Source organism: Mustela lutreola, chromosome 9, assembly GCF_030435805.1.
Source record: "Mustela lutreola isolate mMusLut2 chromosome 9, mMusLut2.pri, whole genome shotgun sequence".
NCBI classification, from domain to species: Eukaryota; Metazoa; Chordata; class Mammalia; order Carnivora; family Mustelidae; genus Mustela; species Mustela lutreola.
In genome coordinates this window covers 5,077,515-5,101,555 of record NC_081298.1, presented here as the reverse complement: position 1 = coordinate 5,101,555, position 24,041 = coordinate 5,077,515, and the positions used below count along the sequence as shown (strand labels likewise).

The following is a 24,041-nucleotide window of genomic DNA, read 5'->3' as shown; positions in this document are numbered from 1 at the left end:
CAAGTGCTTAGGTGAGCTGGTCAGGACTGTCCTTCCTAATGAATCGGTCCCATAGGAGCCTCTGTCCTTTTCTCAGGGTCACTGAAAAACTCCAAGCCCCAAGCTCTCAGGAGCAATAGTTCTTGCGGACAAGAATCCAGAAGCTCACTTTCTGCCCCTTCCGGAATTTCCGGGTGGTCGGCCTCCTGGTCTACCTCCCAGACTTTGTAATTCTGCCTGGGCAGCGAGTTGCATACGCAATTTATCTTCCCCTCCTCTCCCTCCCCCCTCCCCCACTTCTTTCCATCCATCAGTCCAACCCCTTCTCCTGCCACTCAACCGTCCATCTCTTTATTGTCCAACTCGCTCCGCCTCCACACGGCCTCCATCCCTCCGCACATCTACCCAGGGCACCACCCAGCCTCCACGTAGGGGCTCATCGGACCACTGTGGAGTCCGTTTAATCTCAGCGCTTCCCGCACCCCCCCCCCACCCTTCTGCCTTCTCACCAGGGCGCTGCAGCTCCCAGGCTGTGAGAACCTGAATCTGAATCAGCGGCCCGATTTCTCGACTGTACCACGGGCCTTCAGGACAAAGAAGCCCTTCAGCTGGACAGAGCAGGAAAACTGGGTGTTCTCCGAGGTGTGGACCGATGGCTGCGAAGTCGCAGAGGAAGTAGCATGGGAGCGGCCCTCACAGAATGATGTCAGATTAGGAAAGCCAGGGTCGAAAGGGCAGAGTAGAGGGATTGCGGGTAGATTAAGGGGCGCGAGCAAGGATCAAGGTGGGCTGGGGGTGTAAAGTGTGAGGGTCGGTGCGCAGGTGCCGTCGAGATGGTTGGAGGCTGAGGGGCAGAAGTGTGGCTTGGCCCGAGTAGAGTGCGTGGACTGTGGGATGAGGAGACAGTTGGAGTGGCCGCCCTAGTCTGGAGCAGATGATGAGAAGCCAAGTCATGGACCTGAGCAGGGATTCATTTTGTTGGCACGGGGAGGAGATAGGGAGCTTGCCGAGGACGGGGAAGTTTTTAGTGAGGGAAGCCTCGACTGAGAGCGGACCCTGAAATGGTATGCTTTCTGCTTTGGGGTGCTGGTCGGTGCCATCCTTCTGAACCTGGGGAGCTGGGCCCAGACCACTCGGCTCTCCTGGGGGTCTTTCCATCCAGTCCACACAGCAGCACTCAGCCGACCGGGATCCTGAACAGCCCGAGTCCAGGAAACAGGTTGGCGTGGCGAGTGTGACCCACCGCAGGTCCGAGAACTGCGCTCTCCACGGTTCCTCCATAATGGCCGTGGCAGCTCCTGCTTGCCCACCACGAACAAAGTGGCACCGGAAATTGAACAACTTCCCGGGCTCTTGCCTCTGGCAGGGGAGAAATCTAGGTCTTTTATGGTTTCAGACATAAGTGCTAGCCTGCTGTTATGCTAAAAATTTCAGCATCTGAAAAGTTCCAAGCTAATTTTCAGGGGGAAATTAGATGAGAAGTGGCTTTAAAACTCAGAGAATTCTTGTGTTTAAAAACTTGGTCGCCAAGGAAACTCTTTCTCCAATACTTCCTCACCACTATGTTATAAATGAAACCCCCTAACTGAAGGGTAATTAGGGTAATTGGTAGCACTTCTGCAGAGAGAGAATGTGGCAAAGCAGTTGGGGGCAGGGTCCCCTAACATTTTTGGGCACACCCCCCCCCGAGCCCCGGGGAAGCTGGGCCCATTACTGCACACGGGGGGCTCGCGGGCACCTTTGGAAGAACATCTAAGCCAGCAAACAGCTGCACACTGTGTTCTGTGAAAGGCCAAGCAATTGATTGCTGAAAGGAAATCTGAAATGTCACGCTGCTACCCCGTTGGTTTCGAATAGGTGAAAAGCTCCGTGAGTCAGTTAATGACCAGATTGTGGGGGCTGCGGCGTTCCGGCCCCCTGTGGCCGCGTTAATGTATGTGGTACCAGGCAGGAGCTGAAGCAACTGTTGTTGCCACCTTCGGGAGGGAGGCAATTTAGCATTTAGTTTCCGGTCCCAGCCATCCAGCAACCCATCTGTCCATCATCTATCTCTCCATCTGTTCATTCATTCAGTTTTCCATTGCAACATCGACTCACCCACCAGCCAGCCACCCATTTATTCACTCAGCTACCCATCTGTCTGTGTGTCTGTCTTCCTATCTGTCCCTCTCTGTCTACCTCACCATGTGCGTATGCACTGATTGTACAGAGATGGTAGGAAGGATGGATGGACACGTAGATGGATGGAAGGACGGATGGACGGATGGATGGATGGATGGACAGGTGGATGGATGGATGGACAGGTGGACGGAAGGACAGATGGATGGATGGACGGATGGACGGGTGGATGATTGGAGGTACAGATGGATGGATGGGTAAATCAATGGACGGATAATGACTGCACATGCACCCTTTGTTGATCTGCCCACCTCGGTCTACCTATCTAGGGGTCCGACCACTTACACATTCATCCGTCTGTCCTCCACCCACCCATCCACTTGTCCGCTCTTCCCTCCAGCTGTCTGGTTAGTGGACATCAACTGAGCACCCTCAGGGCTGGAGGCAACACCTGCCACTGCTGAGTGCTTGGTCCCTCATTCGATAGATGAGTAGCGAGTTCTTAGAGCTAGCAAGGGTGAGGGGCGGGCGTTTGGATTTTTAGCCCGTGTCTCCGCCCTGGGCGCCAATTCCCAGAGAGGAGGCCGTGGGTTTGTTCTCTTCCAACCACCAGCATTTCAGCCCTAAGAGCAAGAGTTGAAGGAGGATGGGACAGAGAGCAAGGATGAAAGACCAGGAGGGGAGCCCACATCTGAGGCTCCAGAAGCCAGGGCCTCTCAAGGGCCTGGGTCCAGCTGCCCTGGCTCGCCTTTCTGCTCGAGGGCGCGTGCGCACACACGCACTCCACCCAGCCGGCCCCTTCCTCCGCCCCCAGGGTAAATACTGCCAACGTGTTCAGGGAGCTGGTGCCAAGGTGAAAAGTCCATAGATCAGAAACCCTAGCGGTGAAGGCTGAGCCCCCAGGAAACGCTATTCCCAGAAGCTGAGACCTTTCGCCCAGTCAGCCTCAGGCTCTTCTACCCCTCCGCCCTCCTGCTCTTTGCAGGGAGGGCCAAGTAGGCAAGCTGCTCCCCCCCCGGCTTTGGCCTCCGCCTCACCATTCTCTGCCTTCCAAGGTACCCTTCTCCCAGAATTGGGCTGGTTGGCAGTGAACTCCCGACATCCAGGGGGTCTGGGTGCTGAGCAGTGTGGCGGGAAGTGGAGGGTACTCCCTATGGCCTGGCACCATGCTGGGGCTCTAGGTGCCTCTTCACGGTGGATCTGAGTCACATTCCAGTCGTGGGTGGGCTCACTGTTCTCTGTTTGCCGAAGAAGAGACTGAGGTTCAGAGTGGTGAGGTGACTCCCCAGGTCGGACTCTTTGTTTTCAAGGAGCAGAGTCTCACTGAACCTTGACGGTGCCATGCCCCCTTCATGGGGCAAGGAACAGCTGCAGCTGGGCTGGGGTGGGCATGGCCGGGGGTGAGAGGGTAGGCTCTGGTGTCAGCCTCTTCAGAGCTGTGTGACCCTGAGGGGGTCACCTCACCTCTCCATGTTTCGCCTCCCTGTTTTGAGGCGAAAACAGGGTGAGGGTTTAAGGAAGGGGTGCATGTCAGGTGCTCCGAACGTGCTTGACACACAGTATATGCCTAATATGTGTCGGCTGTTCCCGATGATCGCCTCCCTTGGGCACCGGAGCTCTGCAGGGGAGTGGGAGCCAGACGAAGGAGCCGTGCTGTGGGCAGGGCACCCAGGCGTCGGCGGAGCCATGGCATCTTGCGAAGGGAGGATTGGTCTGCTGTTGTGTTGGTCTGGGAAGGCCACCCTAGAGGCTGGCAGGAACTCTGTCGCTGTGGCAAGCCTCAGTCCCCGGGGACATTGCCACCCTGCAGAGACGCAGGGAGCGGGATTGGGAAAGAGGATGCCCCTTGGCGTGTCTTTGGGGACAGGTCTCACAAGCTTTTTGTGGTCTGAAGGGACTGGTGAGCACCCGTGGAGCAAGCCACTGAAGGGCAGGGCTGATCTGCACTATCGGCACCCCCACCCCTGGTGCCCGGCACGGTGCCTGGTATCAGCCAGACATTCAGGGACATGACACTCCTGTGGGCTCCCATGTGGCAGAGAAGGCACTCACAGCTGGCCCTTTCTCTGAGCCCCCAACCTCCCCTCCGAGGCAGCCATGACACCAAGATCTGGCTTATGGGGCTCACAGGGTGAGTGACTTGCCAAGGTCCCCGGATGCTAACCCGACGTGTCTGAGCTCAGAGGGGCTGCCTCTACCTACCGCTCTCTGCCTGCCAGCCGTCTACTGACCCAGGCAGAGCCAGGCACGGGTTCCCCTAACACTCTGCAGATGTTACCAGGGGCTGGGTGAAAGTGTGAGCCACCAGGGGCCATTTGCTGAGAGTGGTCCCCATGGCAGACTCGAGGGGCTCCAGTGCCAGCCAGTCGCATGCGGCCCTAGGCTTTGGGCAGCGGTTTGGTCAGACGTCCCTGCTGGGGGTGGGCTCTGCCAACTCTTTGGAGGGGCTTCTTGAGCCCAGAGCTAAACCAGTGACATGTATTCCTTCCTAGATCAATAGTCCCCATGTCCACCCCCCACTGAGTGCTTGCCAGGTGCAGAGCACTGTGCCGAGTGCCTTCTCAGTGTCTCTTGAGGTCCCCCCAAAGTTCTCAAGGGAGGAACGCTGCCTTCATTCCCATGCGGCGTACGGGAGACACGGGGGCTTTGCTGTAAGCCCCACCACCCTCGTTCCTGCAGACGCGTCCAAATGCTCTGTCCCCCAACGGCTCCCACGCCCCCTGCCTGCCTCAGCCCCCCACCCAGGGACGCAGGCAGAGCTGCCGCTGTATCCCTTCTCTCCAGGTGGGGAAACTGAGGCTTGTAGCCGGGAACAGGCAGATTGAAGGCTCCCAAGTCTCTCCAGCTCGCTCTGCAGACAGTCTGAGCGAGTCATCCAAGGTCACCCAGAGCCGCCACTGCCGCAAGACGACAACAGTGTTTTGACTTCTGGTCAGGCCACGCCGCGGAGGGAGGGAGGCGTGGGGGCCGCCGGGGGCCTCTTTAATTCATGAGTTACTGGCAGAAGCACAATCTCCGGGGAAGACTGATGGCCCGCTGCAGGTACCGGTGGGCGGATTCATAAAGCTGTCGGCAGCGGGCCGTAAATCAGATGAATATTCAAGATTCGGCCCCGGGAGCAATTCTCCAGCTCGGCAGTAACAAGACGGATGCGGCAGGAAGGCGGGCGCGGTGGCCTCAGGAGCCCCCGTGTGAGGTTCTTTCCACTCGCACAGAACTTCTGCTTTGCCTGGGGAACTTGGGTGGCTCGAAAGAGAGGAGGCGAGAGGAGACTGTGGAGCCTGAACCCCAAATCAGACCCTCCTCTAAATATTTTTTATAGGGGTATCTTTCCATGCCGTGAAATACACAGGTCTTCAGGGGCAAGTGGGGTGAGTTTGGACACCTGTGTGTCATCACTGCCCGAATCAAGATCTAGAACATTCCATCATCACCCCCAAAAAGTTCCCTGGGGCCCTGCCTTATTAATGTCACGTCCCTGAGCCCCAGGAAACCACGGATCTTTTTTTCATCACCAGAGGAGGGTTGTGACTTATGAAGACAGACAGACTCCTGTGATAGACACGGGTTCATTCTCCCTGCTGTGCCCCCGGGACCCTCTTCTGCATGGCCACGTGGCCCCCTGGGAGCCTTGACCACGGGGCCAGGTCTGTGGCCAGCTGGCCTCTTTGTGGCTCTGCCTTTTGGGATAAGGAGACTGTGAATGCCTGCCCTGGTCTTACTGGGTTCTTCCTCTTGGGTAAACACCAGTGTGCGGAGCTGCTGGACCGAAGGCCGATGTCTGCTGAACTTTGCAAAGAGCTGCCCACAGGTTTCCAAGCGCGTGTGCCGTTAGCGCCCACCAGCCCTGGCCAGCCTCCCCCCGCCTCCCCCCCGCCTCCCAGCCTCGCCGGGCATGTGACGGTCTGCTGTTTCTATCCTTCCCGCTTGAGCAGGTGTGTGGTGGCACGGGCACGGGACAGCCCTCTGTGTCATTCGGAGTCCCCGCCAGTCCTGCAAGAGCACAGGCTTTCTCCTGCCCTCCGAGCTGCCGGGGGAGGTGGCCCAGCTCTGGCTGAGCCCGGGAGCTGTGTGCCTAGGATCTCCCTTCCCGATGAGGCTGAAGTTTATTCCTGGGGCTGCTGGGGCTCAGCTTAGTTAACGGCCTTTACACAGCTCTCCCGTGGCTGCCCACTGCGGCCAGGCCACCACCCGGTTCCTCCTGGCGTGGTCACAAGGTCCCATGGGACTGGACCCCTGCCACCACCCTGCCCTTCTCTCAGACCACTGTCCCTCCTGCCCGCCTGGCTCTGGCCTACCAGCTGGGGTCAACCACACTGTCTGCTCCTCTGGCCTGCAGAGTAGTAGAGGCGGGAGGTCTGTGTTTCCTCCTCCCTCACCCCTGCATCCTCTGTAGTTGCCCCATGTTGGGTTCCCACAGGCTCTTTTGGGGGAGCCTCTGAGGGTGCAAAGGCTTTAGGGGGCCCCACTGCCCTCCCCTCCCCCAGTCCTATCTGACCCAGTGGGAGGGGGTCCCCTCTGCCTTCTGCAGCAGTGAACTCGCAGTGGGTCTGGTCCTGCGCCCTGCTACTGCAGGGACCACCGTGAGCCTCATCACACAGACCAGGAGGCTGAGGTCACTGTAATCCCCAAGGCCCTCTCCATTTCCAGCTTGTGGGATCAGCCTTTCTGGGAGAGGGCGTCTGGCATCCTGCCTGGGAAAGGAGCCCTGGGCTGCCTTCGGGCAGAGGTCAGACTCCACGAAATGCCTCCCTCTTGGGATCACAGCTCTTGCCTTTTCCTCTTCTGGAGAACATTTCCCTACTCCCCGGCTCCCGAGACGGACTTCTCTGCTAATTCTGGGCTCTGTGGCTTCACTGGTAGCAGCTGGCACCAAGGCCAATGGGCCATGGAGTGGGGAACCTTTAGAAGTAAATACAGGGGGGACCCCCCCGGCACCCCTGGGTCTCCCCACGTGTCCATTCCCCCCTCTAGCCTGGTGCAAAGCCAACCCCAAGGACCCACCAACATCCCAGAGATCAGAGCCCACCCCCAGGGTAAGGAAAGCCACAGGACCTACACCCCTTTTTGCTATTTCATCCTGGGGCAGGGGTGTAGACGAGGACACCCCCCTCCCAACCTCCCCTGCCCCGGGGAGCTCAGCCTCCTCACCCCAGAGCACAGAGCCCTACCTGCCTAGTCCTTGGGGAGGGGGATTGTCCCTCCTTATCCCTCCGGGGTCCTGCCAGCGACCCCGACTTCTAGCCCCGGACCCTGGTGCTATCCACCAACCCCTCAAATCAGCCCCCCCCAAAGACAGTCACCCCAGGTTTTTCCCCATTGAGTTAAAAGTTTCCTGTTCTAGACTTTCAAAGTCTGAGAAAGAACCTTAGCAACACAGGCACGTCCGCGGGCAGACATGTGCGTCATGGAAAGCCAGGAGCCCGGTGATTGGACCGTCTCTGCTGCAGCGAGGCCGGCCCCGAGCACTTGAGAAGCAACGTAATGTATTCCTGTCTGCAGCTCTGAGCCGAAGCTCATTTCGTGTCTTGTGTTTCCATTTCCTGAGGGTTAGTAAGTGCGGAGGGGACTCGGGCTTCGTGCCGAATATTTATTTAGTCAATATACACATCAATTTAGCTAATTAGAGATTGCAAGCCATTTCTAAGCAATGCTGTAAAGTAACAGCTGTACTCTACCCTGGTAATGGGTTCTGGTGCGGGGGGAGACAGCTACAAGCCCGGCACTTTCCAAGTACAAAGTTTAGCTCCCCTTAAACTCCAGCAAATGTCTGAGTCATCGTAACTGTTTGCTAAAGCAGACATCAAAACCTCACTGTCTGGGGTACACGGAAGGGCTCTGGGGTGGGGGTTCTGGAACACATTTAGAGAAGACAGAGTGGGCTTTGGGTGGAGGGACCCCAAGTGTAGACCCTGACTCCGTTCCTTGTATCTGGGGGACTACAGAGGGCAGGTTTGGGGCCAGATGATCTGCTGCTCAGGGCTCTGTGGGATGTTTCTGGCATTGCTGGCTTCACCCTCTAGAGGCCAGCAGCAGCAGCCCCCTCCCCAGTTGTGAGGGTCACAAAGGTCTCTGGAAATGGAGATGTGTTCCCTGGGCAGGGGCTGGGGGGGTGGGCACGGTATCCCCCAGCTGAGAGCTACTGATGCATAGCAAGGTTGTCAGACCCTCTGGGGCTCCATTTTTCCACCAAGACCCCATTCTGCAGCCCAGCGAGGGAGCGAGTTGCGGCCCCCCATGTTGTAGGTGAGTGAAGTGGCTCAGGGGGGCTCAGAAACCCGCCCCGGGGCCCTCGGCCAGAGCCCGGCTGCGCTGGGATGTGCAAGCCTCTTCCCACTTCTTGGAGCGGTCCACGCTCCTTCTCGGCCCTCCAGCCCCAGTCCGGATGCCGCCTCCCCAGAAAGGCCAGCTCTGCCTCCTGCGGCTAGGGCAGCTTTCCACCTCTCTGGCCCCCGCGGCTTTCTCAGCACACTGCTGCTCTCTTCCCAGGGCTTCGCCAACGGGCAGCTCCCGGTCTCGGCGGTCTCCCTGGGAGTCGTTCCTCGGGGCTCTCTCCCTCCTGGTCCCTACTGTTTCATCAGCACCTGGCACAGAGGACGGGAATCAGAATGATAGAATGGCTCCCCTGAAAGTGTGCCAAGGCAGAGCTGCTGCGGACTGCCCCATATCATTTGTTCTCCCTGTCTTCTCCAGGAATGAGGACCCTCATTTTTAGTGACGGGGCACATGGATGTGTGATGAGATGTAAGTGGAAGTCCTGTGTGTGGCCTTCTAGGAGGTGTCCTTAGAGAGAGTGAACAAGCTCTTCCTCACCCCTTTCCCCTTCCTGATGGTTGGAACAGGAACGTGATGGCTAGAGCACAGGCAGCCACCTTGGTCTCTGAAGTAGAAGATCTGTGTTGAGGATGGAGGGGCAATAAGTTAGAAGAGACCTGGGCTTTGGTGACTTACGGTTTGGTTCTCTGTTCCAAGTACCACACTAAATCCTAACCAAGGCTCTAGGCTTTTGGGAGGGCCCAGGATGGACGGAGGAGCAAACACTGTTCATTCTGTTGAAGCTGCTCCCAGGTCAATGGGTTGCACGGGGCTTTGCCATCAGAAAGAACTCCCAGCACCATGGTCAAGTCAGTTTCCCTAGCTCCCAAGGTCAAAAGGGTGTCTGTGGTCTCAGGAGAGAGGCATAGCACTGAGAAATAGAGGGGAGACACAAGAGTGAGAAATGGTCTGGGCTTCCAGACTTACTTCCACTCAAGCCCTTCATTCATTCATTTATTCAGTGAATGTGTTCGTTCTACATCTGCTAGAGGCTGGAGCCCCGATGACTAAGGCCACAGCTTCTGGAATCCCGGAGCGAAGCCAGCTGTTGGGGGAGACAGACCAGGACCCAGTGAGCAGGGATGCGAGGAGCGGATGAGGCTAGTCAGCTTGGCTGGAAATGAAGGGGCATGCGGCGAGAGCCGCTGAGCAGGGAAGCTGCCGGCCCCAGGAGAGGCGGGCAAACGCTCCCCGAGGGCTGAGCAGGTGGGGAGTGAGGCCTGCAGAGACCCGAACAGCGTCGGCGGAGGGGGCCAGTCTCTGCAAAGGCTGTGGGACGGGAGGTTGGTGGCCAGGAGGCTGGTGGCCAGGAGGCTGGAATGGGTCAGCCTCGAGGCGATTGGGATAGCAGCTCAGGCGAAGGGGGCCCGTGTTGAGGGATTAGACTGGGTTGGGGGGGGGGCGCGGCTGGAGCCACAGACGCTGGGACCCGCTGCTTGGTTCGCTGGGGTTTCTCCTGCGCCCTGGCAGTTGCCCCTGACTCCTGGGGTGGGACCCCTCGAGCAGGCTGTCCACGGCCCGCTCACCACCCCCGGGAGCAGTCCCCAGCCCAGGACGGCCGCGGCTGGCGGATGAATACCTCCCGTCCCTCGCCTCCAGCAGCCGCAAGCTTGTTGTCAAGGTGATGGACGGTGTGTCCGGCGCTGGCTCCCGGGCTCCTGCTCTGCCCGCGGGGGCGCGCTTGCCCGATTCGGGCCCCTTATCCGTGTCCCCCGTCTGCTCCGGGGGAGGCCCCAAACTCAGGCATGGCATTACCTTGTTTCACCCTCGCAACAACCACGCTGGAAGGGAGACACTCCCATTTCACCGCGAGGAAAACCGATCGGAAGCACAGGGAGGCTGAGTCACTGGCTCAAGGACACACAGGAAGTGGCAGAGCCAGGACTGGAACCCAGTGTAGGTGTTAACATCCTGCCTGTGGCGTGGTTTGTAGTTGGTTCTGATCAGTGTAGACCCGCATCCTTCCGCTGTGGCCCATACTAGCGGCAGCCCTTGGGAACTTGTGACAAAGGCTGAGGGACGTCCCTCCGGAGATTCTGGGGTGCACTCAGATAGGAGAACTGCTAGTGTAGACCCGTGGTGTAGACATGACCCGACCTATAGTTTTAAAAGGCCCTTTCTGGCTGCCATGCTGGGCATGGATGTGGTGGGGGGGGGGGCTCCGTCTCAGGAAAGAGGAACTTCAGGGGAAAGGTGAGGGTCATGCGGTGGAAGGAAGGTGACAGATTCCGGTGCCCTTGCGGGTGGAGCCGACAGACCTAGAGATGGATGGTATGTTGGTGAGGCAGAGGAGACGCAAAGAGCCCCCCCCCCCCCCACTCCTGGTTTTCAACGTTGAGCCGCAGCGGGGAACAGGTATCAGCGTGGGGAGCTGGGGAAGTGAAGTGGTGGGTGGGAGTGGGGCCCATGTGAAGAGGAGGAGCTGGGCCGTGTCTGAGGGGACCCCACCTTGCAGCTGCTCCCCCCTCCCGACCTTGCATCTTCCAGAAGCCAGGCTCTCTCTGGGGATCTGACCCCCCTGCGAGGACAGAGCTAGACGGAGCAGCTCTGGGAGCAGGAGCCAGAGGCCGGGCTGCTGGGCAGGGTGGGTGGACAGCACGCTCCCTCCCAAGTCCATTCCGTGGCCAGCGACAGGCAGAAATTAGGGTGCCGACAGCTCTGCCCAGAGAGCCTCGGTTCCTAGCATATCAGGTTGAGATCCAGCAGGAAGGGTCACCACCCTGGGAGGGTCTTGGTTCTGATATTCTAACTGTGAAACACGCAGTGCTTGGCGGGGGGGGGGGGTGTCACTAGTTGTGTTCCACAGTTGCCTTCAAAGCTTTAAAACAGTGGTTGCTCCCCCAGATGTGGATCTCTCCAAGGACGCCGCATCCTAGCATCACCCAGGGGGCTTGGCTGCGACTCCAGCGGGCTCACCGTGAGTGTCCGCATCAGGGAGCAGAGCTATCCTAACACCAGACACTGGCTTTTAAATGAATATCCACTTTTTTTTTTTTTTTTTTTTTTTTTTTAAAGATTTTATTTATTTATTTGACAGAGAGAAATCACAAGTAGATGGAGAGGCAGGCAGAGAGAGAGAGAGGGAAGCAGGCTCCCTGCTGAGCAGAGAGCCCGATGCGGGCCTCGATCCCAGGACCCTGAGATCATGACCCGAGCCGAAGGCAGCGGCTTAACCCACTAAGCCACCCAGGCGCCCAATGAATATCCACTTTTAAAAGGCATTTTAAAATCACTCCGTTGTGTGCATGCAGGATTCGGATGCTCAGGGAAGCCGTCTTCGACACAGCCGGAAGATGCTCATGCAGGCGGGGAGGTGGGGAGAAAGGGGGATGTTTAGGACTTTTGGAAATCAGGAACGAAGCGGGGACTGCAAGAAGGAAAAGGGTTTGGAGAGACAGCGCGCCGGCAGGGGCCACAGAGACAACACAGTGAAGGCGGAAAACGACCGCGTCTGATTACCAGCCTGTGAAGCAGCCCTCTGAGCTTCTCCTAGAAGATGCCTGGAGGTGCCGGGGTAGGAGCCGAGAGGGCTGGAGAGGAAATATAGGTTCACTGAATGCAGGGGCGTGATTCCTCAGGAATGACAGGGAGGGAATAAAAACCCATGCTTATCTCTCGGGGCGCCTGGGTGGCTCAGTGGGTTAAGCCGCTGCCTTCGGCTCAGGTCATGATCTCAGGGTCCTGGGATCGAGTCCCGCATCGGGCTCTCTGCTCAGCAGGGAGCCTGCTTCCCCCCCCCCTCTCTGCCTGCCTCTCCATCTACTTGTGATTTCTCTCTGTCAAATAAATAAATAAATAAAATCTAAAAAAAAAACCCCAAAAACCCATGCTTATCTCTCAAAAGGGCTTTGATTTTATTTAATTTGCTCCAACACGTCGTAATCGAGGATTCACTGTGTAAAAGAGCTTTGCACACTTTGCACATGTGTCCTGAAGGCAGACGGCAAGGAGCCAGACACCCCACGGAGCACACGCTCTGGGTGGGTGGGGGGGCTAAGATCTGTCATGCGAGGTCATCCTTGAGCAGACATTTCTGGGGAGCAGACTGAGGGTACCCCAGGGGTGTATCTCCAGCAAAGGGGGAGGGCAGTACTCCTCCTCCCACTCTGTGGATTCTTCTGGAAGGAAGACAGACACAATCTTGCTGCCATAAAGAACCTGCTTGTCTCCCATCTTCTTCCATCCAGAAAGGGGTTCCTCAGTTTGGGGCTGACTCCAAGACAGAGGACAGAGGGTCCCCAGGAAGCCTCCCCCTTGGGTGTCCCTCTGCGTGCATCCTGTGTGCACAAGGCAGCTGCCAGGACTTGACCTCCTTCGTCCTGAGCAATGAATTCCACTCCAGCCCAGCTTGCTCTGCAGACTCAGAGCCCTTTGGGGCTGGCTGCACCTCCTTAGAAGGCACATAGGGGGCGCCATACAGGGCAAGGCCGTCTTTGGGGGAAGAGGTCTCATCCCCAGAGCAGTTGGCTTGTCCTGAGATTTCTTGCAATTACAGACACACTCTCGCCAAGAGGAGCTCTAATAAATATGAATTTCTCCAATTTGTCACATTTCCACGGATATTCCAGCACGGGGGCTCAGGGAGGCGTCTAGACTCACTCCTTAATTGATCTCTAACTTAATTCTTAACCCTTCAGCAATTTCTTGCCTGGTGTTCTTCCATGGGCATAGAGACAAAGCCATAGACTCCTCCGACTTCGGATCAGAAGGGACCCTTAAAGGGTAACCAGCACGTGCTGGGTTCTGTGAGCCGAGCCCTGTTCTAAAATGTTTGCCCTGGGCTCGTTTACTCTCCACCCTCTTGTCAAGCTGTCCGCCTTCCTGCCCTCTGTAAGCCTCCCCAGGACTGCAGATTAGGGGACACCCATGCCTGCTTGATTTCTTCTGGGGATGTAGAGCTCACTTCCTGTTCCTCATGCAGCTGCAGAATACCTCTGCCCAATGTTGCCAACAGCAATGAGTCTGTTTCTGAGTCTTCAAGGGCTTCAGGTTCGTCTCAGAAAACACTAGAAGGCACCCTCCTTGTGATCAGAACAGCCCTTGGTGAACCCCAGCCATTCTCCCTGGATCCTGCTGTCCTAGTGGCTCCACGCTTGCTTACCTAACCTGGTGGCTAAAACACACCTGGTCTTCCAAGGCAGGTTCTGGGGTTTAACAGCCAGAATTCCTGACATTGCTCAATATTAAGCAGGAAGAAAGAAGAAGCAGGAAGGGGAGAAGTTTGCTTACCCCAGTGGGCTTGGACCCTTGGGCTGGCTCTGTGGACATTGGTGTGTTCTGGGGAGGCTGGGGGGGTGTCTCCTCCATGCATAGTGACCCCACTTAGGAGTGATCACCAAGCTGCCCATGCATGGCCGTCCCCACGGGTCAAATGCACCCAAATCCTCTTAGAAAGGGTGACGCTCTGTTCTTCCCGGCAGCCCAGGGAAGAGAAGACAGCTGCCCCACCCCTGCACCTGCCACGTGGGGTTTTGGTGAGGAATAACCAGCTAACACACACAAAGAGCTTACTTAGAAAAATGCCAGGCACCTTGTGAACACCTGAGACATGCAGCCCGTTACCAGTCCCATTTAACAGACGGGAGCATTAAGGCTGGGGAGGATCAATGATCAATTTGGGATTTATGATGGGCCCTCCTGAGCCCTGGTCCAAACCGTGGATATTAACCTTGGGCACTCACCCAGACCCTCTGGGGAATCAGGTGAATGACATGGATGATAAAGATGAGTTGCTTCCAGAGGCGGATCCTGAAGAGATGCTTTCTGAGGAGCGTCTGCTAATGAGCGGCTCTTACTGTTGTCATTTTGGATGGGACCTCTGACCAGAGAGACTAGACCTGGCCTGAGGCCACCCAGGGAAGCAGGACTTGAACTGAGATCTCTTAAACAGTAACGCATGAGTGTTAACAACCACACAGTACCATCCTTCCTGCTTCTTCCTTGTGGGCAGAAAAGGCAGACTCCAGCCTAAGGTGGCACCCTTTGCCCTGACACTGTGTGACATGCCCAGAGGTGGCTGTAGCTCAGGCAGCATCACCAGAAAGGACAGGGCCGCAGCTGGTGGCCACAGGGAGTCACAGGGAAGCACGAGGACCCTGAATCCTACAGAGCCGCTTCGTGACCTGTGACCAGACACCTACCTGCTCTAGCTCAGCTCCTGGAATTGGATTATTGTGCCTATGCTGCAGGGACCCCATGGCACAGGTGGCACTGACCTGCCAGGGAGGATCCCAGTCCGTCCTGGCTCCTCCCCACTGCCCCGCCCCACCCCTGCAGCTGCTGGGAAGATGAGTTGGGGTCCACTGTGCCCAGCTCCTCACCAGCTAAGTATACACGAGTCAGGGCCCCGTTCATGACCGTGCATGGCCAGCACTCTCAGATCGACGGGGTTCTAACCGGCCTGGACCCAGGGTGAGAGCTTCAGCTCCGAGGACGTCTGTCTGGGACAGAGGCCCAAGCTGGGGCAGTTGGCCTCAGTGAGTTTCTAGCCCAGTGGGCTCCCAGCCCTCAAGCAAGCAGCTCCTTCCCCAGGAAATGCCTCCAGGTTACAAAACTAGCCAAGAAGCCAAGCAGGACAGAGATAGATTGGATGCCTGAGAAGTTCACCACCCTGCCCTTGGCCTTGGGGAGTTCTGCTGTCCTGGCAAGGGGCAGGGGAGGTCCACCCAGTTTCCCCTTCGCTGCCCTCCTCCCTGCTTGGACAGGGCTTTGCAAGGCCTTGCTTTTCTTTACAAAGTCCTGATGGGGGTGGGGGGGGGGGCAGAGCTCCCCGTTAACCCAAAGCCTGCATCTCTGACAGCTTAGAAGTTTCTCGCAAGAGCCTGAGCTGGCTCTGTTAATCATTCCCTGTGGATTTGACGCTCTGCTTGGGTGAGTTTTCCAGGCCACAGGAGAGCCCAGGCCCTGCCGGTGAACAGTACAAAGGGGTATTTGGGTGACCTGCCCAAGGGAGGAGGAGGAGGTTCAAGGTCAGTGGGAAACGAGTGAGCTCCCCTGCTCATAAAGCAGGCCAGGGTGTCCCGGAGGCCGGGGTGCCGCTGTTTATTAACCAAACATTTACTGAGCGCCTGGCGGTATGGGATATGCTGGCTGCCGACATGATAGAAAATAAAGAAATGAGACCACGGTACAGGACAGCAAGATAAAGAGGCCCCTGTGTTCCCTGAGCGCTCAGCACACCCCAGGCGCCGTCCTGAGCGCTTAGCAGCTGCTGATGCAGGTCTGGGCCCTCTGAGTGCGAGACACGGTCAGCACCTCCACTTCGGGGCAGTGGAGGCAGTGGGGTGGACACTGAGGCTCAGTGAGGTGTGCCCCAAGCCCAGGGGCCCCCACTGACGATGGCAGAGCAGGCTGGAACCACAGCCTGAACTTGAGCCCGGCAGCCACCTCTGGGCCCAGTGTGGGACAGGCCTGGGATGGAGATGGGGAAGGGCACATGCCCCTCAGCAACGCCAGTCCAGTGACCAGTCCCCCCATGACGTGGTACACAGGGTGGGTGGGGACTTGTGGGCATGTGCAGATCCCGGAGGCCAATCGGAGGCCGGGGCCCAGCTGGAGTGGAGGGGAGGGGGCTTCCCTGGGGAGGAGACAGGGCAGCAACACGGGGTGGGGTTTGCGCCTAGGACAGCCGGGTGGGGGGCCGGACCCACCCCCTGCCTCAGCCCCTGTCCCTCCAGGTCCATGCTGGCCCGACCCAGCTGCTTCCAGTGGGGACCAACCAGCAGGTGGGTGCCAATTCCAAAGCCACACACAACACAAGAGGGGTTTGGGGCCCCTCTGTGGGGGTCAGGGCCGCTGTCAGAGGGCCAGAGGCAGCAGCCTCCTGCCTGGAAGAGGGACCCCTGAGCTGCAGCCTGGAGCCCCCTGAGGAAGCAGGAAGGACACCCTGTTGGGGGAAACATTCAGAAGCCGGGGGAAAGTGCGAGGCCGAAGCCCGTCCAGCCCGCTGAGGTAGCGGGCCAGTCTGGTGAGCAGAGCTGAGAGGGGAGCAGGGAGACAGCGGTCAAGGTTGGGGGCCAGGTCCGGCTGGTCCTGGGGCCAGTGGTCAGCCAGTGAGGGTCGCGGCAGCGGCTGCATTTCCCCAGAGCCCCGGAGGCTGGATGGAGAGGGCTTGGGGGTCCGTGGGGAGGCTGCTGCTCCGTCCAGAGAAAGATGGTCGTGGCCAGACCGGATAGCTTTGGAAGTGGGTGAACAGGCAGGTGTGAAGGCTCTAACAAGTGACATTGCTGGGACCCTCCCTGGGAGGCTTCTCTAGGGAGATCTGCTGAGTCCTGGGGAGGACTGGGGTGAGCAGGGGTTGGGGACACACAGAGTCACCTGGCCGGGCCCTCTCCTGCTCCTGGGTTAAGACCCAGACCTGGCTTCTGAGCACGCTTCTGAGGACGTCCCCTTCTCGCCCAGCATGGGTGGGACCACCTCAGGACAGCCGGGGCGCGGGGGCGGGGGGCGTGCTTGGCCTGTGCAGGCAGCGAGGCTGAGTCTGGGTTCTGGGGGTCGAGGGTAGACGGGACGTTAGGTCTGGGCCGGAAGTGTCAGCAAAGGGAGAGGGCAGGGCACGGTCAGGAGGGCAGCCCCCGGCTCAGTCAGGACAAGTCTTTGGACTTGGCCGTTCCCGTAGATGTCCCCTGCCCAGAAGCCAGAATCAGCTGGAAAAATCAATGCTTAACCCGGTGACTCCTGCAGTCACCAGGCCCCCACGTCAGCACGTGGACTGAGACCCGGGTCGCTGTAAATACCCCAGGACCGAGTGAGGGCCCTGCACGAGGCTGCCGGGCTGGCCACGTGCAAGCCCATGGGCTGACCCCACGCGGGTGCGCTGGGCAGTGGGCCCGAGGGAAGTAGGTGAGGACAGTGAGGGGTTTTCCATGAACCCTCATCTTTTGCGGGCCCGACCGGGGCCCTGGGGAGTCTGAGATGCAGCTTGGCTATGGTGGCCACGGCAGGGATCATAGTCTGCTCTCACACAGGGAAGGGGACAGGACCACGGGACCGGACACAGGGACCAGGAGACGAGGGGGCAGGGGCCACAGCCTGGCCACTGTGGGGAGAGCATGGCCACTACCTTTAGGAGCTCACCGGTGAGTGGCAGGAATGAGGCCTGAGCTGAGTCCCCCGCTTCTGCCCAGGTGTGAGGTCAAGGATGGACAAGGATCATGAGTTACAGACCGGAAGCCCGAGGCTTGGAGGGTCACCTGCCCGCCCACCGGCTCTTCGGGTGCCTGATCGAGGCTGCGGGGAAACAGTGTCTCACTCTGCGCCTGCTCTCGGCTCCAAGACTGACTTCTCCTGTCAGGCCTAGTCCAGAACTCAGGGGTCAGGCTCCCTGAGTCCCCCCGGCAGCCTGCGAGCTCAGTGGAGAGGGGCAACCAGGCACAGAGAAGATGGCCTACTTGCCCACAGCCGCACAGCCTGGGCAGGGTTTGAACCACCAAGGCAGCTCTGGGGCCAAGCCTCTGCCCTCAGGACAAGGTGGACCGAGAGGTCTTGACTGGGGAGCTGCTAACTCTTGTGTTCTGGGCCCCGCCCGCATGGGCCCTGGCCTCAGTGTGATGGGAGTCACAGGCCCAGCCCGCTCCAACCTGCAACAGCTCTCTGGGGGAAGGGGCTGGGGAATGCTGATTCCCGGGCCACACCTACGCTACAGGGGCAGCACCTCTGGGCCGTGGGGGGACGCCGGCCAGCATCTCCGAAGTCCACTCTGGCGTCCAAGGGTGGTCAGTGAAGCCTGGGTCCCTGTATGGCGAGGCCCTTTGAGAGGGCAGTAGCTGCCTGGGGCTGAACCCCAAGGGACCCAGAGAGGACAGAGCGGCAAATGTTGATTTGGGGAAGGGACCAAAAGGCTTCAGGGTGAAGATGGAGGTTGGGTGGAGCCTTGACAGTGAGAGTTGGGAGGGGAGGGCGGCCAAGTGGAGCTGGGAGGGGAGGGCGGCCAAGTGAAGGGCAGGGGCTGGAAGGGGGTCTTCCTGGACTGGGGTCATCAGGTCTGGGAGCCGCCAAGGGAGGCAAGGTGTAAGGGAATGAAGGCCCGTGGTGGGGCCAGGCCTTGAAAGGGTCTGAATGATAGGCTGCTTGTCCAGGTCTCCAGCTCCCACAGGACATCTGTCACCACGAATGGGAGCTCATTCATTCATTTATTCATGATACCTGCATTGTATCTCTGTGCTGGCCAGACGTTCTAGTCACTGAGGAAACAGCAGAGGGACTGACAGAGGACATATGCCTCTGGAGCTGAGGGTCATCCAGGAACAGAGACTAATTAAAGGAAGAAGGAAATAAAATGACAGCGGGTTGCTCTGGGTGCAACGTCATAGCTCAGGGGCTGTGACAGAGACCCCCTGCGTAACAGGGAGGGCTTCTCTGATGAGGAAACGTTTGAAGTGAGACCCTGAAAATGAGCCAGCCAGAAAAGATGGAGAAAGGAAGCCAGAGGGAGTGCATGTGCAAAGGTCCTGGGGCAGGAAGACTTCAGTCAGTTCAAGTCTGGTGAGGCTGGGACTAGGGAGGGGGGCCGAACGGTCAGGAGATGAAGAGCGTCCGCAGGGTTAGGTCAGGCCTCCGTAGCAGCTTAGGAGCTAACCACAGAGGGTTTTCAGCAGGGGAGAGTCTGAGGATATTTACATGAAATGCAGATTCCTGGGCCACAGCCTGGCCCAATGGATTGAATTTTGCAGGGATGGGGCCCGAGAATCTGCCTACACAGATACATGGGTATTTGCGACTTTGCTGGAATGAATGTGTCATCTTTTAGGAGGCGATGGTGTGAGGGAGACAGAGACAGAGACACAGAGACAGAAAATCAGAAAGATGTAAAGAGACAAGCAGTAAGAGACAAGAGCTGTCGGGGCTCCAGACACGGACCTGGGGTGACCGGGTGGCATGAAGACGCAGGAGACCCACAGGATCAAGCGTCTCCCCAGGACAGAAGGGGCTAGGACAGACAGACCCCACTGACCCCTGCAGGGACTGGACAAAAAGGATCCCAAAGGTGACTTCGAGGACACACACCTCTGGGCTGGTGGTGACAGGTGTTGAGTGGTCATCCTTGCTCGCAGGGATAGGATGGGAACAGGGGTCTGTAGATGTAAAGTTCCAGCCCTGGAAAGGACCTCAAGAACTAGCCCCTGCCCCAGGGGTCCTGGGCTGAGTTGAGGCAGAGAAGTGGATCCTGGACCCCCTGTCCCACTGCCGAGTTAGTGGCAAGCCTGGGCTCAGTTTGCAAAAAAAGATCGGGAGCGCCACCTGGTGGCCAGAGCCATGGCTCCGGCCCGGGGCCACACCGACGGGGTCCAGGGCACAGGTGGCCCGTCTGCACGGGTATCTCCATTCTTGGAGATGTGTGGAGTCACCCAGTCAGCTCCAGTGCCCTGCAGACGAAGTCGGAGACCCGGATAAAGCCGAAAGAAACTGGCCGCCTGGAATTTCACACCCAGAGTGAGCCTCCCGTGTGCACTGACTCCCTTCAGAGTGTCCTCCAACCGTCCAGTTAGTCTCTCATCCAAAACATGAATCGTGCCCCACGGAGAGCCTTGTGGCCTGCTGGGCCTGTCCCCACGCGCACTGGGTGGCAGGCCTCCTGTCAGTGACTGTTTTTGTACAACATAAGTCGAGCGGCAGTGCGCACCCTGGGGGAGCAGCCCGGGGCTGACTCGGGGTGGCTGAGCGGTTGCCTTTAGAAGAGCAAAGTGAGTTTTCCAGAATTTTTTTGTTTTGTTTTCGCTGCGCTCAAGGAAGGTTGAAACTTCAAAGCCTTTGGTGCTGTGATGCGAAGGGAGTCTTGATAAACCCACATTTGGAAGCAAGCCTCATGCCGCCCACCCCAGCCTCCCTATGTCCCAAAGTCTGCTCGAAGTTGCTTACGCCCCTGAGCCTCAGTCTTCTTGTCTGTGAAATGGGCAAAATCCGGTGTGTCCATTTCATAGGGCCACTGTGAGGTTAAATAGGTAAGCTCTGCAAAATACTGCCTGCAGGCCCAGCGGGGAGGCTGCTGCCCGCCAGGCCCGGACGGGCCTCATTAGCGGCGAGAGGCTCAGGATTCTGTCCTGTCCCAGCTGATGGTCAGGTACAATTTGCGGAGGATGGAGAGGGAGCTCCATGGAGTGGGTGAGTCAGAACGTGGTGTGGCAAGCCAGCCATACGGGGTCTCCTCTGAGCCAGATGCTGATTTCATCCCAAGGTCACATGGCTGGTGAGCGGGGGGTGGCTGAAGTTTGACTCCAGAGTGGCCGTGGGCTTGTTCCCTTCAGCCCTACCCTGTACGTAGACCTGTGGGTGTCCGTCTGCGTGGTGGGTCAGTGTGAGGACACGTGGGCTGCGTGTTCGCAGAGGCTGTCACCCCCACCCCAGCTCCCCACCCCTCAGACGGGAGGCGTCTCCCAAGCGTGATGTGGCCTTCTATGTACGGAGGATTCCTTCCAGCCCCATCAGGACTGTCTTCCCTCGCTCTGTCCCCTCGGTGTAACCCCAGCAGGTGCTTCCCTGGCTGTGTGACCTCGGGGCAGTATCTCCACCTCTTCTGTGCCCCAGTATTTCGTCCACGTGAAAGGTGAACAGCACAGAAGGATTCGGTGAGTTTATACACCAGGAGTCTAAAGAAGGCAGCTGCGGTAGGGGTTGCAAGCAAGAGCCTTGGCGGTCCCAGGGGCCCCCCGCTTACAGAGGCGCTCCCCGTGGAAGAGATCAGCTCTTGCAGGGCACTGGGGTTTTGCCTGTGGGGCGCTGGCGTCCATGGGAAGGGAGACCCAGATGAGAAGGCAGAGCAGGAATTTAACCTGGGATCTGTGCACGGGTTTGGGGCACCACCCAAAACCACAGGCAAAGCGTTGTGTGTGCGGCCGCTCTTGGGGGAGGGAATGGGTTGGCGTCCCCACCCTGGCCTGGTCCGGGCGGGATGAGACCCTGGAAGTTCCAAGCTCAGTGCGAGCCACCACCAACCCGCGGCCAGCAGAGGGCGCTCGGCCCAAGGCGGTGAAAACTGAGCGCGGGCTTCGCGGCTGCCCATGGCTGGGAGAGCTGAGGATCGCTGGGCTCTCTGGCTTCTCTCCTCCCAGATGCCCTCCTGCCCCAGAGGCTGGCCAGAGCTTGGCGCTGGGTGAGGGGGCTGCTGGGGTTACAACTACGGCTGTGGTCCACTGGTGTTCGGGTGTCCGGCTGGGGGCAGCTCTGGACATCTCAGCGAGGAGGGGGCTCCTTAGACCCGTGGAAGGAGCTTTTAAAAACCCACGTGCCCAGACCGTACCCCTAGAGACTGTCCTCAGTGGGTCTGGGGTGGGCCCAGACATCAGCATTTGTTAGATGCTCCCTAGACCAAGAGTCACAATGTAGGACCTCACAAGGAACTCTGGGCATGAAGGGCTCTCCTTATTTCTGCCCACTTTACAGAGGAGGAAACTGAGGCTCAGAGTTGCGGGGACTCGCCTGAGGTAACTCGGGTTACACCTGGGGCTGTGATGCCACAGCCCACTTGTTCTTTTATCTCCATGATGCTAAGAGTGGAAATGGTATCCTCTATGATGGGCTCACTCAGCCCGGCTCTGCAGACGTTCTGGGTTTCGTGACTCTGTTGTGGGGGCTGGCCTGCTTCAGTGTGGTGGCAGCATGCTGTCCCCCGATGACGTCCATGCCCCAGTCCCCAGAGGCTGGGACCCCGTCACCTTACTCAGTGACACGGACTTTGCAGACATACCTGAGATCTTGAGGAGGGGTGGTCCCCGGTGGTCGGGTGGACCCACAGCATCCCAGGGGGCCTTAGAAGAGGAAGGAGCCTGAGAAAGAGATGCAGACGGCAAGATGCAGCGATGTTGGCTGGAGGGTGAAGGGCGGGCCGCGAGCAGGGAATGCAGGCGGCCTCCAGAAGCTGGAGAGGCCGAGGGACGGATTGTCTTCTGGAGCCTCCAAAAGGAGCCAGTCCTGCCAGCCGCCCCCGAGCTTCAGCCAGCGAGGCCCGCGGGGGACGCCTCACTTCCGGCGCTGTGAGATAAGCTGGGTTTAAACCACCTGATGGCAATTTGTTCCAAGAGTAGCAGGAAACCTCTTCCAGGCTCTGCCCCCGTGACAACCAGAAATGTCTCCAGACTTGGCCCACGGCCCCGGCAGCGAGAGGATGTGGGTAAAGTGGGCCGCGGTGTGGAAGCACGTGGCCGGACCCGGCACTGAGTGTTCCGCCCGTGTGGCCCGGCCAGCTGCGCGCCCCCCCGCCCCCACCTGCCCCTTTTCCTCTGAGCCTCCAGCCAACCTGCCGTGATTGCCTCGCTGGCCCATTCTGTGGATGAGAAGGCCGAGGCTCAGCACAGTGACATGGGCACCTGCGGGTGAGGTCACACGGTTAGAGAGGGCCTCTGTCTCAGACGCTGCGTCCCTGAACCAGACATGTCCCACCGGGAGGCAGAGCTGGCTGTGCTGTCTCAAGGCGGCCTCTTGGGGTTTCAAAGCCCCAGCCGGGGGCAGCCAGGCCTCCATCCGCTATGCTACATCCCTGCCTTCTGGGCTTGGTGATCTTTTCAAGGCTTGGCTGCTTCTCCAGCAGCTGGTAGAGATCCCACTGATGGCAGCAAAAGCCATAGGGTCCGAGGTGGGGGTGCGGAAGGGCACGAGCGAATGTGGCACAGAAAAGTGAAGCCAGGCGGTGAAAGCCTGGCCAGGTTTTGAGTCCCAAACTTCTCCTTCAGCAACAGGGGTGAGAGCCCTGGCTTAGGAGCCCAGTGGCCTGGGTTCCAATCCTGTCTCTACCCCTTGGGCAATTGTCTAACCTTTCTGAGCCTTTACCTCTCTGGTGATGGGCTCCTGAGGCTCGCCCAGGGCTGGCTACCACTTTCCCCCAGTTTATTTGCCCAGGGAACTCTTAATTCACAGAACACTTTGTAGGAGGAGCTTTCCACAGAACACAAAATGTTGGTTCTGTCCTACTTCTCAGCTGCGGCAGTGCGGCTGCCCATGGGTTGGGTGGCATTCTGGTCTCACCCTTCAAAGCGGAGAGGCTGGTGGGGCTGAATGTGCCTCTAGACCATGGGTGTATCATTAGGGCTGCAGAAATCTGACTCAGAATCTGGAAGGCTTGGCCCCGGGGATGGGCTCCACTTACAAGTTCGGGCAAGCATGTGATCCATGCTCAAGCAATGAGAACCGTCCCCGGGACATTCTACCAGAATTATTTGGCATGAAGAATTCCTTTTCTGCTGGGGTTGCTAAGTTGGCAGGCCCTAAGCTTGTGTAGCTAGCAGGAAGAGAAGAGAGTTTCTCAGAAAGATGGAGAGAGAGGGGCCTGAAAGATAATGCTTGAGCCCCTGGAGCCAGCCATTCCTGAAGCCATCTCTTGATTTCCCAATTGCATGAGCAAATAGATTCTTTCTTTAAGCCTAAGTGAGCTAAGTTTCTGTCATTTGCCACCCAAACGATCCTGAATTATTCTCTAGATCCTTTCTTGCTCAAAGCCTCTAATCTTGGCTGCCTGCTAAAACCCCACAGGGGAAGAGTCCCACCTGGGCTCACCCTGAAACTAGCAGAGAGGCTGGGAGGAGAAAACAGAATTGCATTTGTGAGCAGGTCCTGGTGGCTTGGGAAAATCACCTCTAACTGTCATGTAGCAAACTATCCCCATTCAGCTCCGGGGAGCGGCGGGCTCTGTTTGCACGTAT

General features: G+C 58.4%; 1 long non-coding RNA gene across 1 annotated transcript; it reads left to right on the top strand.

Annotated features, from left to right (window-relative positions):
• The first annotated feature begins 8,756 nt into the window (after window positions 1-8,756).
• On the top strand, window positions 8,757-12,185 carry LOC131808109 (uncharacterized). The gene is made up of 3 exons (XR_009344680.1): window positions 8,757-8,841; window positions 11,257-11,329; window positions 11,664-12,185. It is a non-coding gene; the product is annotated as an uncharacterized LOC131808109 (long non-coding RNA).
• Window positions 12,186-24,041: the final 11,856 nt, after the last annotated feature.